Source organism: Phocoena phocoena, chromosome 5 (genome assembly GCF_963924675.1).
Source record: "Phocoena phocoena chromosome 5, mPhoPho1.1, whole genome shotgun sequence".
Taxonomy (NCBI): Eukaryota; Metazoa; Chordata; class Mammalia; order Artiodactyla; family Phocoenidae; genus Phocoena; species Phocoena phocoena.
The window spans coordinates 107,126,436-107,142,139 of NC_089223.1; the positions used below are offsets into that span (position 1 = coordinate 107,126,436).

Consider the following 15,704-nt stretch of genomic DNA (forward strand, 5'->3'; position numbering starts at 1 on the left):
CCAGGGCTCCAGTGAAAATCCTCAGGTGAGTCGTGGAGAACAGGAGGTGAGAAGCAGTTAGCGTACTGGAAACTGTCCATCACAGCTGCAGGTGAACTCAGGTGGGTCTAGGGGATACGACACACAGTATCAAGAGCATCTACTGCTGACTTGAACCCATGTCTTCTCACTTCCAAAGCCTTGCCTCACTAATGTTAACATGAAAGAAATTTGTGTAAACTGCAAAGCGTTCTTATTCTCTTCATCAAGCACTCCCTTTCTGATGAACAAGTTTCAGACACTCAGTGACCAAAAGCTACTGGCGCTTTCCAGGATGCCACAGAATAAGCGTAACTTCACACACACTTTAGTTTCACATAAACTTTACTCTGTTTCGACTTCGGTCTGTTGACTGCTTCTCTGAAAGAGGGATCCAGGATTTCATCAAATGAAAGAGAATTAGGTGATAACAGGGATCCAGCCAGCACTTCTCTTCCAGTGGAATATTGTTCTGTGACAGAGCCAAGGGAAAGGAGTTCTGAGAGATTCCTCCGGGGTAAACAGAGCTGAAAAGCTCCAGTGTGAGCTGTGCATGAGTCTGGCCCATGAGTCTGACCAAAGACTGTCACAAAGAACCGTCCAGGAAACCACAGTTATTAGGGATGATAAAGTAAAGTAAAATGCAGGCTGATTAGATGAGAAGACCCTAATAATGAGAATGACTCAGACAGCTGGCATTTCCCTTTCTCCCTTTACCTAAAATCCTGTTTCTTTTACCATGATTGTGTTGATGCCCTGAGATACAAGCACACACACATGTTTTTGTCCTTCTCTCATTACAGTTTTACATCTTCTATTTCAGGATTTTGGAATTATATGCACAATTTAAAAATATTTCTTGGAAATGTCTTTTATTTTCAAATTATTATAGGTTGAAATAATAATTTTGGTTTCATTAAGTGGTCATGAATTTTTATTAGCAGTACTCTGATGACTCAAATATTTTAGAGGAATAAGGTTTATAGAATCCTTCTTCAATACCACAAATCACCTTAGGGTTATAGAAGATTCTTATATTCTAATTAAATATGTATTTATGATACAAAATCTCATTCCCATATATAAACTTATACCAGAACACCCAGATTCATCTGTACATGCACATAGCAAAGCCCATCATGGAGGCTACAATGAAGGCAAATGTCAACTCTATACCAGACATCGTACCATGAGCTCCAGACATTCGCTGAATTCAAAGAACTCATTGATATTATCTCAAACTCATATCAGTGTCACACATTTATCAACAGCTTCAATATTGGAAGGCATAATGCTAGAGTCTATAATAGATACAAAAATGGATCCGAAATAACACCTGTCCTCAAGGAACTCACACCCTAGTAAAACCAAAAGGACTTCATGTAAAACATGTTTTATCACTGAAACATTATAAATAGATAGTATAAGGGTTCAAATATAAAACTGTTTTGTGGCTTGAGAAACTAATCCTATGGTGGAAAAAATGATAAATCCAAAAAAAAAAAAAAGAAAAGAAAAGTAGAGAGCCTTGGAAAACTTGCAGCTACATTCAGAATTCTTTGCAGTTGTGAATTGCTAAATTGCTAAATTTGATTTGTTCTCTGGAAGACTGCTTGAACCCTAGAACTATCTGGCTTTGTACATTTGACTTTCCGTTTGCCCCCATAGCTTCATCTCTTTCTGCCTCTAGGCTTTTATGATATGTTAAGGCCTGAAGAACAGACTTGAGATAGGTCCAATTCATTGCAGATTCACGATCCACACTGACTTGTAAATACTCTCTTGTCTTCCTTACCATAAAAGCACATATCTGAGTCCAATGTGTTTTAAGGCTAATGAGGCACAGACCGCACCAATGGATTGGGGTGAGGTGCACGGATTGAACACAATTTTCTGTTCTGTTATTAGTACTACATGCCCAGAGGAATATTTATTTTAGCATTCTTCTCCTGTGATTAATTTCTAAACCTGCACGCACTTCACCAATATAAGCCTAAAAGTTTGCCAAAATGTGGAGAATAACGTCTTGCTGTTACTACCTTGAATGGACAACGTATAAATACCTGCTACTCCAACACGTTGAGTTGCTTTATGAAGAAATGTCTAACTTAAGGTAGAACATTACTATCAAAAGGGCACTTAAATTTGGGTGAGAGTTATTGATTACAAAACACATACATATAGTAAGTTCCTTCAAAGTAAAGCTCTTGAAGCACAGGAACCTGACCTTGAACACTTACGCTTGTCTAATTGATGCAAGTGTGTGTGTTGCTTTCTTCCTTCGTGCAAGTGTGATATTCAAAATACTTAACAACTTATACGGCACCGACACCAACCAGGCAAAATAAGGCTCCTATAGAGTAACAGGGTCTCTGGAGGGCCTTGCTCTGCTGGGTGTTATTCAATGGCTGAACCGAGCTGAGGTGGGGGTCCCAGTGGAGGGGCTGCATGAGCTGCGGCAGGGAGCTCCTCAGGGAGTTGGAGCAGCAGCTGTTTGTAATTATTGAAATATTTTTACTACCAATATTTATACACTGGTGTATACTAACTAGATGTTATCAGCCCAAGCTGTTTAAAATAAAGCAATATGTATGGACAAATATCGATGTAATTTATATTGGGAAATTTGATACAGTGGATACCAAAAGTTTAAAAATTATTTATAATGATACAATTCTAACTTGCCCATATTTGCCAATTTTTCTACCTGCCACCAGTCTGCAGTCCCAATACCCTACCAAAGCAGAAAGTGTCATTTCCATAACAGGAAGCAAGAAACAAACTAACAGGTCCCTCGGATTTCTCAATAAATCACTATTGAATAAATGGAGTACAAACAAGGCCATTCAAAGAGTTGACTAAGAATATTCAAGAGCTAAGAATGGAAATTTAGAATCACGGTCTTCCGGCCTATGACTTAAGGAGCAACAACGTGTGGATATATTTTCCTCTACCTGTACATTTCTACTGATTCTTCAGGATTCCGTTCATCCCATCTCTGTCCTTTTATACTTCAGAAGAACACTAAGCCCGTTTTCTTCTCCTTCTACCTCACCTGCTAACCAGTCATATCTCACAAAAGCATGGAATTTCTTGGGGTTTGCCCCCAGTCCTGTACTCTTGGGAGAAAAGAAATATATGTGAGGGATGCAAGGGGCTATCTTCTTACCCTCCACTCCCCAGTCATGGCCATGTATGTTCCTAAGTGCAGAGGGACCTAATGAGAGGACAGGATGCTTAGTTTCTCAAATATGCACTTGAAAACAATGTCAACCATGAACATATTCATAACCCAGATGATGTTCACGAAAAACACTGACCCTCTCTTTTTCAGCTTACTCTTTTATTACTCAGGGGATGGCATAAATAGCACATTTTCTTTCTTACCCTCTCATTCACTTCTTCATTTCATAGGGATTTGAATTGTTTTCCTACCATTAGAGACACCTGTGGATAAATTTAATGTTTTTTTAATTCTATGATGGATATATAGCAAAACGATCCAAATGTGTTGCAAACAGTCGTCTCGGACGCCTATGAATCGTGGTGTTGTGAATCATTAGAATCAGTGACAGTTCTCAAGTTTGTTTTCTTTTTAAAGCAATACAGAAGCATTGATGATTAACAGCTGTGTTTATCACAATTGATGGCATACACTAGCATTTCCACACAACTTTCATAAAATGGAATCACAAGAGCAAAACCCTCACCAATGCTCACAGGCATGTGCGCGCACGCACACACACACAACCCAGTAAAACCATTTAGGTGCAGAGGGACACAATTGTAAATTCAACGGAACTTATTTTTTTTGGCTACAGGTCAAAGAGGACTGGGAAAGGCAACCCAAACAAAATGTGTTCAGATAGATCACATCCTCCTCCAAAATGCTGAAACAATTAGGATTTTCTTTACTCATTCCTGTGTGTGGTTCTCTGGTACCTTATCACGACCCAGTTATAATACCAGAGGGAGGAAACAGTCAGGGAAAACAAGGAGGTGATGAAAACCGTAAAAAGGCTTTGTAGAATCACAAATATTTGGAGTCAGCATACTACGGAACACGATTAGGACACAAATCCTCCTAGATTTGAGAACCCTGTCTACTACAGAAGTATCTCTCCTCTGTTGCTTATAAAATGAGGACAACAATGCCTCCCGTATTATAACCTGACCGTCTAAGTTTGCAGTCAATATAACATGTCAAACACTGCCCTTGGAGTTCCAGAAATGTCTGGAGACTGGAAGATCTGCATTGACAGTGCCTGAACTGTTTTCAGCTTTGTTTTTCTAAATTCTCCACCATCTTTGGACTAAACAAGTTACTGACATATTGTCAAGTTACAATAACAGAAGGAAAAAAAGCAACATTAATCGTTTCAAGGAGTTTTGAGGCCAGGACACTTCTTGTGTCTGCTGGGAAGATAGACGAGTGGCCACGAGCTGCAACTCTGGACAATTAACCTAGGGAGCACACAGCTTCCCTGCCCAGGGTGGACACAGGGACACCATCACTCCCCGGTCACTTCCCAGCTTACACCATGGTCTCATCGCAAGGATTGTCATTTCTCACCTTCCCTCCTCCTCTGCCTGGTTATTCTGCCCTGGGGTTTATCTGCTGTGTCTAACTCATTACTGGTTATTATCAACCTCTGTGTACGTATTATCATTTCTCCGGCTGTTGACTAACTAAATTACCACGCACGTGGAGCAGAGTATCTGCTGAGTATGCTGACACTCTAGAAGGGAAATTCTATTTACAAGAGCTCGTCAGGGACTTCATCTGGCTAACATCATGATTTGGTTGCATGAAGAGATGTGTGCTTCCCCTGTCTCAGTTTCACTAGGCAATGTGAACTCCTTACTGAGCCTTCGGCACCTGTGGTCGGGGGCCGGACAGTCCAAAATGTGAAGGAGAGCCTCTTGCTGAAAGGGAAATTACATTTCGATAGTCATCTCTCCTTCCAAATTGCCTGTTTCCTGATATCCACTCTCTAGGCCAAACGAACATGACTGAAGTAAAACTATTTCAGGAGGAGCTAACTTCAAAAATAGATAGAAAGTGAGGCACTGATGGGCTCTTCCGTGTTGGAGACTGTGTATCTGATCAGCCCCAGCGCGTGGGCTGTGAGAGATGGGTAGGGAAGTAGCAGTGCAATTTACGGTGTAAAGCAGACTGCTCTCCAAACTCTGCAATGGCCAATTTGGTCTAAACCACCGTGTGAAGTGTGGATAATAAAAACAGGAAACCTGGGACTTCCAGTGGAACGAATCTCTGTAAAATAGTCATAGCCTTAGGAAACCATAAAAAGCAAAGCCATTTCACCAATATGTATTTATTCTGTACTAACATCTTCCAGATAAAAGGAAAGAGTGAAGGAGGAAAGGGAGAAACAAGGATGGTAGAGCCATTTGGCCAAAATTTTAAAAGGCTCTTTTTATTTAAATACCTGAGCTCCCTGCAAAGCCTCACTCAGAATCCCTGCTATCCTCGGGCTCTCCTTGCCACTTAACTAAAAAGTCACAAGTATTGTTTTGTTATATGCCCTTTCTTGCACACATTATATAAAAATTATCTGTTTTAATGACTTAAGAGTTTGTTTGGTATTTTTTATACTGAATAATATCTTAACAGAATACTTGTAGTAACCAATATTTTCAATGAGAGTGGAAAACCATTTTGGCTGGAAAAATGGTAATTTGTAGAAATGGACATAGTGAATAGAGCATGTTAAATCTAATATGCTTTCTCATTTGTTTTACTATAAGTATCAGGATTTTTCCTGGAGAGTTTTCTTTTCTGAAATACTTCTTATTTAAGTCTGAACCATAAAGTGATCTCATACAATGTAAGGTCCACAAGGACAGGGATGTTATGTCCCCAGCACAGTCCATGGCACAAAACTACTGCATAAAAATTCGAAGAAATGAGAGAAAAGTAGTCCAAAATAAAATAAAACCTTACACAGTGTATTGTTTCATTTCTTCTCAAGCTTCAAACTAACGCTTTCATTGCTAAATTAAACCAGGACCCTTTTTATTCCCAGTCACTAATTAAAAACAAGTGGCAGAAACAGTATAGTGGTTTTACGCATTCATTATGAACCCACTTAAAATTCAACTAAATGTAAACAGGAAAATGCTGTGGTAGACGCACCACAGGTTCTCAGTGTGACCTTTTCAACTCTCCTGGCTTTGATCCTGATATTATTAGAACTACTTAATGCAAGGAAGCACTAACTATGACTTATTCCAAAACTCAGTCAACTGAAGGACTGAAAACTCAATTTCTATAGTATTGTGGGTTTTTTCTTTTTTTCTTTTCTGGATCTATGGCATAAGAGATGGATTAAGAAATATCTGTATGCAGACGTTTGTGATTTACCTCACTAAGGGATTAAAACAATTCGATCTGCAAATTTTGGTCATTGGTTACAATATGAGATGACAGAGGGAGCAACAACTGAGGTCAACAAGGTCTCCTTCATCTCTAGTATTTACTTTTTGTACTCCTCAGCTTCTCTTTGCTTCCTAGATATCTGTCCAGGACAAGACTTTCCAACACTAGGCTGGCAGAGAACATAGACTGAATCTTCTAGAATTTTGATTGCAGTTCATTCCCAAGTGCTCCCAAATAACTACCTTAGGTAGACTGAAAATGTAACTTGGACATCACCTGAATGACATCATGGTACTTCTTTCTTACTCCTTAAAAGCACTCTGCCAGAAATTTAGTCAACATTGTCTGAGGATGCTGGTCCCTGTACTCCTCCACAGGCAGCCATGCCAAGGGGCCTCCCCTCCATGAATCAACATAGGGAATGACCCAAAGACTGGCTTTATATAGCCTTGTGTTTGCACGGGCAGCAAAATGGCAGAGATGAGTAATGTAACAATCAAATGGGCAGATAGTTTCTTCAACCATTTGTTCTGCATATGTTTAGCAGATCATCACTATCTTGGACCTTACAGTTTGTGCAGAAGATATTCTCCAGAGAGAGAGGGGGTCTAAAATGAGTCAGTGCAAAGATTAGTCTTAGTATAAGAGACAGTAGATAATCGCCTGTTTCACCATGTTTTAAAAGTCAGTTCTCTTGCAGCTGACCACTTTGAGCATGCATCTCGAAGGTTTGCAGTTGTTAATTTGGATATGTTGCTCTATGACTCTAATCTCATGCCACATCAAGTTTAAGGAGATAAAGAGCCTATTGTTTAAGGCTTCAATTTTATTAACAATGTTTACTAAGATTATTCATTCTTTTTGTAACAAGAACTGGACTTTTATTTCTTTTGCTTCTATTATAAGTCAGACTTTCAGTAGTTCAGCAAAAATGTATCTTTACCTTCTTGGCCCTGCTTTGAACAAAAGATATGCACTCATCACCAAAAAGTGAACTGCAAATGAGACCCAGAACTGGTTGCTTCTTCAAAGTGCCAGGATATCCGACCTCCCAACTTTTATCATGGATTTGGCTCTCCCAGATAAAAGGAAGATAAAATGCATTAAAAGAGGCCTTCCCTGGTGGCGCAGTGGTTAAGAATTCACCTCTTAATGCAGGGGATACAGGTTTGAGCCCTGGTCCGGGAAGATCCCACATGCCGTGTAGCAACTAAGCCCGTGCGCCACAACTACTGAGCCTGAACTCTAGAGCCTGCGAGCCACAACTACTGAGCCCGTGTGCCACAACTACTGAAGCCCGCATGCCTAGAGCCCGTGATCCACAACAAGAGAAACCACCTCAACGAGAAGCCACCGCAATGAGAAGCCTGTGCAATGCGATGAAGAGCAGCCCCCACTCACTGCAACTAGAGAAAGCCCACATGCAGCAACGAAGACCCAATGCACCCAAAAATAAAATAAATTTAAAAAATTTTTTTAAGTTTTAAAAAATGCATTAAAAGAGCAAGGATACAGGGAAGACTCTACTAAAAATGAGGTGGAAAGTGATGACTGAATGCTAACTCAGAGAGACACCTGAGACTTCAAAAGATCTCTGGGAGAAGATAAAAATGAGTATGTTTTTGAAGAAATCAATTCCTAACTCCAGAAGGATTTTCAGAAAAGGACACAGGGAAATAGAAGTAAACTTAGCATTCCAGAACTCTGTTCCCATATCTTCTTGAGTGAAAGCTGTACAAACTCAGAAGAATATGAAAACTTAGAATGTCAGTGCATTTTTGTAGAATGATAGAATTAGGCAAGAGAAAATAAAATTAATGATACTGTCAACAATGACTTCCGGTGGAAGACAGGATGTGAGCCAGATTCTGAAGACTCCCAAGAGCATCAGTTGGCAGCATGGAGTGGGCAGGAAAAGAGACTGGGAGATGCTTCCCACAGTCCTCTGTGCTTCCCCATCCTCACATACATCACACTTCATTGAAGTTGTTTCAAATCTGGCCACCCGCAAAACAATAAACCCCATAAGGTCAAATAAAATGACTAAGCTATTTAATTTTATAACCCTACTTAGCAAAATACCTCCATTAATATTGGTTGAATACATGGGGGCATAAACATTTCTTTTGATATAAAAGCCCTCAGTACAGCAAATATGTAAAGGCTTTTCATGGCTGGCTATCTGCCCTCTTGGCCATATTTAACTAGAGTCTCCTCCTCTGCCATCACCTGACCAAGATGTGGCCCTGAGTCTCTAACTCTGAATGATTCGGCCCCTAGACCTGAGGCTAAAGCCACCTCACCCAATGAATGTTGATTTCCTCCATCTACTAAACTACTCAGCCTAGCACTTACAATATTTCATCTGTTATCCCTACCTTACCTAAACTACCCATCTATGTCCTCTTTCCTTTGCTTCCATTTTATTCCCATAAACATTTGATGATGGTGATAATGATGATTATAATAATATCCAGGCAATTTTCTAAGCATTTTATATACATTACCTTATTTAATCCTTCTAACAATGCTAGGAAGCAGGTAGTGTTATTATCCTCAGGTTAAGAAGAAGAAACGGAGACACAGAAGGTTTAAGGAGTCTGTCCATGTGCACTGCTAGGAAGAAGGGAGTACCACTTGGATCTGAACCCGAGTATCCTGGCTCCAAAGTTTATGCCCTTCAACCCTATGGTCTATCTCCCTCCTAGACACCTTAATGAGTGTCTACTATACCCACACAGTACTGTGCCGCTAGACAAGGGGATACTAAGATCAGCTAGAAATAGACCTTGCCATTGAGATGTCTAGTATGGGGAGAAAAGACTTGAATATAATAAGCAAAACACACTGCAGAAATTCATGAATAACTTTTAACATAATAATAAGGATCAGAACGAAGTTCTGCAGAACTTTTCTCACTCTCACGGTAAATAGGAACTGGGGTTTGGCGAAGGTTTGTGACATACACACTAAATAACATACCCAAAGCCTAAGCTTCCTTCAAGGCCACAACAAGACTTTCTCTTCTGAAAAGCTACTGGTGACTAACCCCACTCCCACCACAGGCTTTCCATTATTCTGAATTTGAATAATGTTATTCTGAATTCATAACTTGAGACACCCAGCCCACCACTAACCTAATCAAATATTGCCTTAGAATGATATTTTAAATGGTTAATACATAGAAGTTATATCACCCTAAAAACATTACAGAAGCAATGACTATAAAACCATCTCTTAAAGTTCTTACAATTCTCAGTACAGTACAGAGCAGACATATGTACCCAATGAATAAATGATGAATGACTGAACAAAAAATGAATAGATCGATGATGGATTTGTAAGTAAATGACATGGAACTTTGGAAGCAAGTGAGAGAGAGAGCCTGTGATAAAAAGCTTTGGGCATTAGTAAAATGTTTAATCAGATAGATTTGGTGCCCCCAAATAAAGACCAGGAGCACAGGCAATTAGCACAGTCTTGGCAGCAGGAAAAAAAAACAAAACAAAACCCCACTTCATTCTCCCACCCCCATGCCCTTACACACTTGCATACTTGGAAGCAAGAGTCAATTTGCTGGCACCCAATGCAAGTCCTTTCTGGAAGTGATTACAGTCACAAATCTACTTTTAGTCAAAGGTGTTAAAAAACGAGAGGGAGACCATCCAATTCTTACTTTCCCTTTGTGATGAACTGTTAAAAAGTGATACAATTGGATAGAAAAGGAGTGAGAAGGGAAAGAGACACAAGAATAGACTACAGGAGACCAAATAAAACGTTCCAAGTGGCAAGCATTGCAAAATAACACTTCATCATTCCCAAATTCCTCCTGGGCATTGACTAACGGGAGTGTCGTTATTACCTGGTGAGAGGTCAGCTTTGAAGAGCTCAGAGTATTCCTTTAAAGTCTTTGGACCTAGTCTCAAGTTCAAGGATGCACAAGTGAAGCCTGCAACCATTATGATATTATGTTTACCAGGTTCTACTAAAGCTATCCTGATGAAAATATCAGCTGACTTTGAATGTATACTAGGTCTCAGTAAGCATGTCTGGGAAATTCAGAAGAAAGACACCATTGGCCAAAAGAAACTACACAAAAGACAGAAATTGGAGGCTTCTGAACTGTGCATTCTTTGAAGCCCTTTCTGAAAAGAAGGAAGTCAAGTGCATCCCTATCTACTCTTACCAATATCCACTCAAGTAAAGTCGTGATAAAAATCTAAGTATTTTGTGGAGAATAAACACTCTCCACTGTGAATGCTACTAAGACTAGAGTCTTTAGTTAAGCAGATAACTAAGCCCACTCATTCTCAGACTCTTCATCATTCTTATCTATGCAGAACAGACCCCCTGGAACTTCCCACTTTTCTCCTGGGTTTATCTGCCTCATCTCATCCTTCGAACCTCCCAGGAGCATCTTTGTAGCAGAAGCTCCCAGTCAGTTTATAGATTATCTTTCCCCTGACCTGACACCTAAGCCCCAAGCATCTATATTTAATCACCTGTTAGACATCCATTTTGTTTTCCATTTGGATCTCAAACCTAACATAAATGAAAAAGAAATCTTGACTCTCATTGGCTCCTGAAAACTCATTTCTTTACAAACTTCTCCAGCTCAGTAAATGGCAACAATGTTCACCAATTTGATCAAGGCAGAACGCCTATGAGCTGTTCTTAATTCCTCTTTCTCTCCCTTCTCTCACATTCTACTTGCCAGTTCTGTTGAAATTTTCATCTTTTCTCCATCTGCCTGGCTTCAACCCTAGTCTAAGCCACTATTATCTCTGACTTGCACTACCACAAAAAAGTCCTAACTCATCTCCCAGCTAATGTCATATTGCAGAGTAAATAAGAACCATTAGCTTGGTGGCCAAAATAAAGCATTTATTTATTACATTTACTTGTAAAATCATTGTATATAATAATAATGTGATCAAACTCCAGGTGGAGAAAACAATAATTATGTGAAGATGATCATAATTATAATAAATGCTCTAAGTTTTACAATGATTTCATTATCCAAGTGAAAATTCACAGAGTTAGTGGTTAAAAGCTGAACACTTACCCTGCCAACACCGAGCAGCCACCGTCACCTGCCATCTGAATTGCAAGTAGCCTCAATTCCACTTTTGCCTCCACTAAGCTCTGTTGTCCACAAAGCTATTAAAGTGAACTTTTAAAGACATAGATCTGAATATATGACTCCTGCACTTACAATCCATTGTGGCAGAGATCTTCCCATTCTCTCCATCTTCTTTAAAATGATAGCCCCCACCATCACTAGTTTTAGGGAGTACAAGGCTGCTCAGCAGGAGAATTGATCTCTCTGCTTCCTTTTGGCACAAAGGAGGGGAGTCCGTGTGATGATGTCTGGGCTAATAGAAGTCAACAGAACTGAAATGGATGCAGCCTCCAAGTGATTCCTAAAAGGCAAAGCCACTTATCCTGCATTCCCTCTTTCCTCCTTCCTGTGGGTAGGAATACAGATAGGATGGTGAGAATCTACCTGTATTATTCTCTGCTGAAAAATACTTTATGACACATAGTAGCCACTCAAGTATTCAAATCAATGAAAGATAGAGGAACACAGTGTAAGACAACTATACATTCTCCTGCACAGATACTTATTAGATATCTGGTAGTAAATAATATAGTATTACCACTAAGAAGAGAGCTACAAAACTTATGAGAAAGAAAAAAGGCAATGTAGTCATATTTAATGCCAAAGTCATAATTGATATTCTAATAATTATGGAAGTTATGAAAAGAAATAGCCAGGCACTTTACGTCAGTGACCCATGTCTAGAAGTCACACAGAGATATGATCTGTGCTCAAGGTCAAGAATAAAGCACTCTAGAGTCAGGAAGCTGGTATCAAAACCCAACAAAATCAAAAAAGGAGGAAAGATTAAAGCAACAACATTTTTCCAGGCCATTATATATCCTTGGGCTCAAGTTGTTCAGAGTAACAAAGTTAAGATAGAGAATTTTATTTTGCTTAAATCTTTTTAAGATAAAGGGGCATGTATTATCTCACCTAACTACAATGTTAGGAGAAAATTCTCAGACTTCAGGCAGAGCTGGACCCAAATGTTAAGAGGATGTCATTGAGGATCCATTGTCTCTCTCTCTCTCTCTTTTTCTTTTTACTTTTGAACTCAATTTAGACTTATAGAAGAGAGTTCCTGTATACCCTTTCCTTACTCAGTTGCCCTTTTGTTAACATCTTATGTAACCATAGTACAATTACCAAAGCTAATAAATCAACCTTGGTACAGGTTTGTTGACTAAATTAGAGACCTTATTAAAATTTCACCAGTTTTTTCACTAACATTTTTTCCTGTTCCAGTATCCTACCAGGATTCCACCTTGCATTTAGTTGTTATACTTCCCCAGTCTCCTCTGATGCATAATAGCTCCTCAGTTTTCCATGTCTCTCATGATGTTGACATTTTTGAAGATTATTGGCCAGTTATTTGGTAGAATGCCTCTCAGTTTGGGTTCCTCTGATTTTTTTCTCTTGATTGGAATAAAGTTCTGTGTTTTTGGCAAGAATACCACAGAAACTATGCTATTGCCTTTTCAAGGAATCTTATCAAAGGATTAACAGTGTAATAATGTTTCATTACTGGTGATGTTAATCTTGATCAATTGGGTAAGTGGTGTCTGCTGGGTTTCTCCACCTTGAAGTTGCTATCTTTCCCTTTGGAGGTAAAAAATACTTTGGAGGAGATCATTTAGTCTATGCAAGTTCTGTGTCTCCCACAAATTTTGTGCATTAATTTTATTGAGATGCAAAATTTCAAGTAGAAAACAAATCCTCTTTTACTAGTATACATGAAAAAATCACAACTAAAAAAAAAGGACAAACAACGAACTGGAAAAAAAATTACAATCTAAAATTTACTGAAAAAGATGTGTATTAAGAAAACCATATTAGCGTCCCACTTTTCTCCTACTGCTGTAGCCTGAAACATGCTGACTCCTGGCCCTGTCACTCCAGAGGCACCCTTTAAACCATCGCAGCCCCCAGTCGTTGAGGGCTTTAGCCCCAGTGTACACAGCACTTCGGAAAGCTTCAAGGAAAAGTTTCTTCGCAAGACCCGCGAGAACCCAATGGTACCCATAGGCTGCCTGGGCACAGCGGCTGCCCTTACCTACGGCCTCTACTGCTTCCACCGGGGTCAGAGCCAGCACTCCCAGCTCATGATGTGCACCCGAATTGCCCCCAGGGCTTCATGGTCGTAGCCATCTTGGCAGGTCTGGCTGCATCCACTCTGAAATCTCAACCCTGAGTCGGTGGCCTGGCCTTGAAAGCTCCGCGGAGATCGTTCCCAGCTCCAGGAGCAACCACCGGTCCTGCCCCTGGCATTATTCCCTCATCTCCCCTGACAAGCCCCTGTATCAGTGGTGTCAGAAGTAGCCAATTGTGTAACCGACAGATTTTTTCAGGAATCTCAGGTTCGGTTCAGTTTGAGTGTTGCATACTTCTACTTGTGCTGCATCTTCTCCACTACCTACTTAATAAACTCTGATCCACTTGTAAAAAACAAAAAAAAGGAAAGAAAGAAAACCATAGTATACCAAAATAACATTTAAAAATTATAATAGTGTCTAACTATTGCTTTTGCTTCAAATGCTGTATATCAGTGGTTCTTACACTTTTCTAGGCCATGGAACCTCTGGAGAACCTGATGAAAGATGAGAGCTCACTCTATCCCTTAAAAAATGAAAATAGGCACATGTTGACAATTTTGAGAATTCATAAACCACCAAACCTCATCCTTACATTGCTGAGGGGTCTTCAGGCTAAGCACCTCTTTCTTAATACCAAAGAGCAGCTGTAACTCAATTTGCTTTTCATAGGTCCACCTATATGCCCTTCCTCGATGATGTCCAGTTTGTTATGGTAGAAAAAGGGAAAAGAGGGAAGGAGGAAAGGAGGGAAGGAAGAAAGGAAGGAAGGAAGGGCAGATGGGGGCCAGGTTGGAGAGAGAAAGAGAGAGGTAGAAAGAAATAATCATAATGTCCCATGTTCCCATTACTTCTCTTGCCCAGAATAGAAAAAAATAGTCTAAAAAAATGACCAATTCTTCTTAATTTTTTTCCTAAACTGCTTTTTAAGTTGGATCTTGAGGTGTATTAGAAACTATTCATTTTACCCCATTCAGCTTTTCTTTCCTCCCTCATTCCATCCACCCAATACCCCCCCATACTTTTTCCTTTCTGAGTACGTTGCTCCCTCAAAGATTTTATGTTTCTTTCAAATATATGTTCACAGGAATTGTGTACTACCACAAGAATTATATTCTTCCAAGTAAAAAACAGAAGGAAGCTAAGAAGTTCTGACATCTACTTTTAAAGACAAATTTTCACCAGGATCCTAAGGTCACTTTGTCCACTTTTTAAAGGAAGGCCTAAAAATATCTGAGGGTCTTTCTTCTTCTTTAAAACTGTTTCTCTTCTGAAGCAGTTGACACCATTCCATGAAATTTTTGCAGCAAATTTGCACTAAGTGCACTCAATGTCATGAAACTCCTTTCTGTTTTTCGGTATGTTGGGATGCTGACTCAAATGCATTTCATTTGAAAATTAAAAGCAAATTTCATAAGCTACTTGCTTTGCACGGAGAAATTTGGGTCAGTCAGTGAGAAAGACAACAGGCTTTTTTCATGGACCTGTTTTGAGGTAAGAACCATGCCTTTCCTAGAAGGACTCTGCCCCTCCCACCTGAGGGAGCTCTGGGTGTTCTTCACCACAACTATTTCTTCATCCTAAGAATTTCTGGGCCTAATTGTTCCAGAAAATTTTGAGTCAAGTCTGCTGCATTAGTCTTTTACATAATACAACTTGGAAAAACTCTTTTCAGCATACCTAATTCAAATGAGTCCATCTGTGAAACCCAAAATATGAGATTTTCATAAAATGCAGATGCAATAACAGACTCAAAGCACAAAAGACAGCATTTATACAACCCATTAGGCAATAGTCAAAGCTTTCCTTCTCTAAAGAGAAAAAGGAAAATTGTATCATCTTCTAGCCAATACAGTAAGTCCTACTAGTTTAAGCTTTGATGTTGCCACATCAAGAATTCTTTCTCTAGTATGTTCAAAATCATGAAGAACATTCTGATAATAAGAGTTGTCTTTCTGACCTCCTTTGATTTCTTTCATTAATACTAAAGAAATAAAGAAGAGACCTTTGGAGACCTAAGCTCCCCATTTATCCATGGGACATTCCAACTCGCTGAATTTCTTTATGAGAAACACAAAAACAAATCTTCACC

The 15,704-nt window shown here is 39.5% G+C and overlaps 1 pseudogene; it reads left to right on the forward strand.

Moving 5' to 3' along the window:
* Positions 1–13,393: 13,393 nt before the first annotated feature.
* LOC136123926 (HIG1 domain family member 2A pseudogene) lies at positions 13,394–13,713 on the forward strand (annotated as a pseudogene).
* The last annotated feature ends 1,991 nt before the right edge of the window (positions 13,714–15,704 follow it).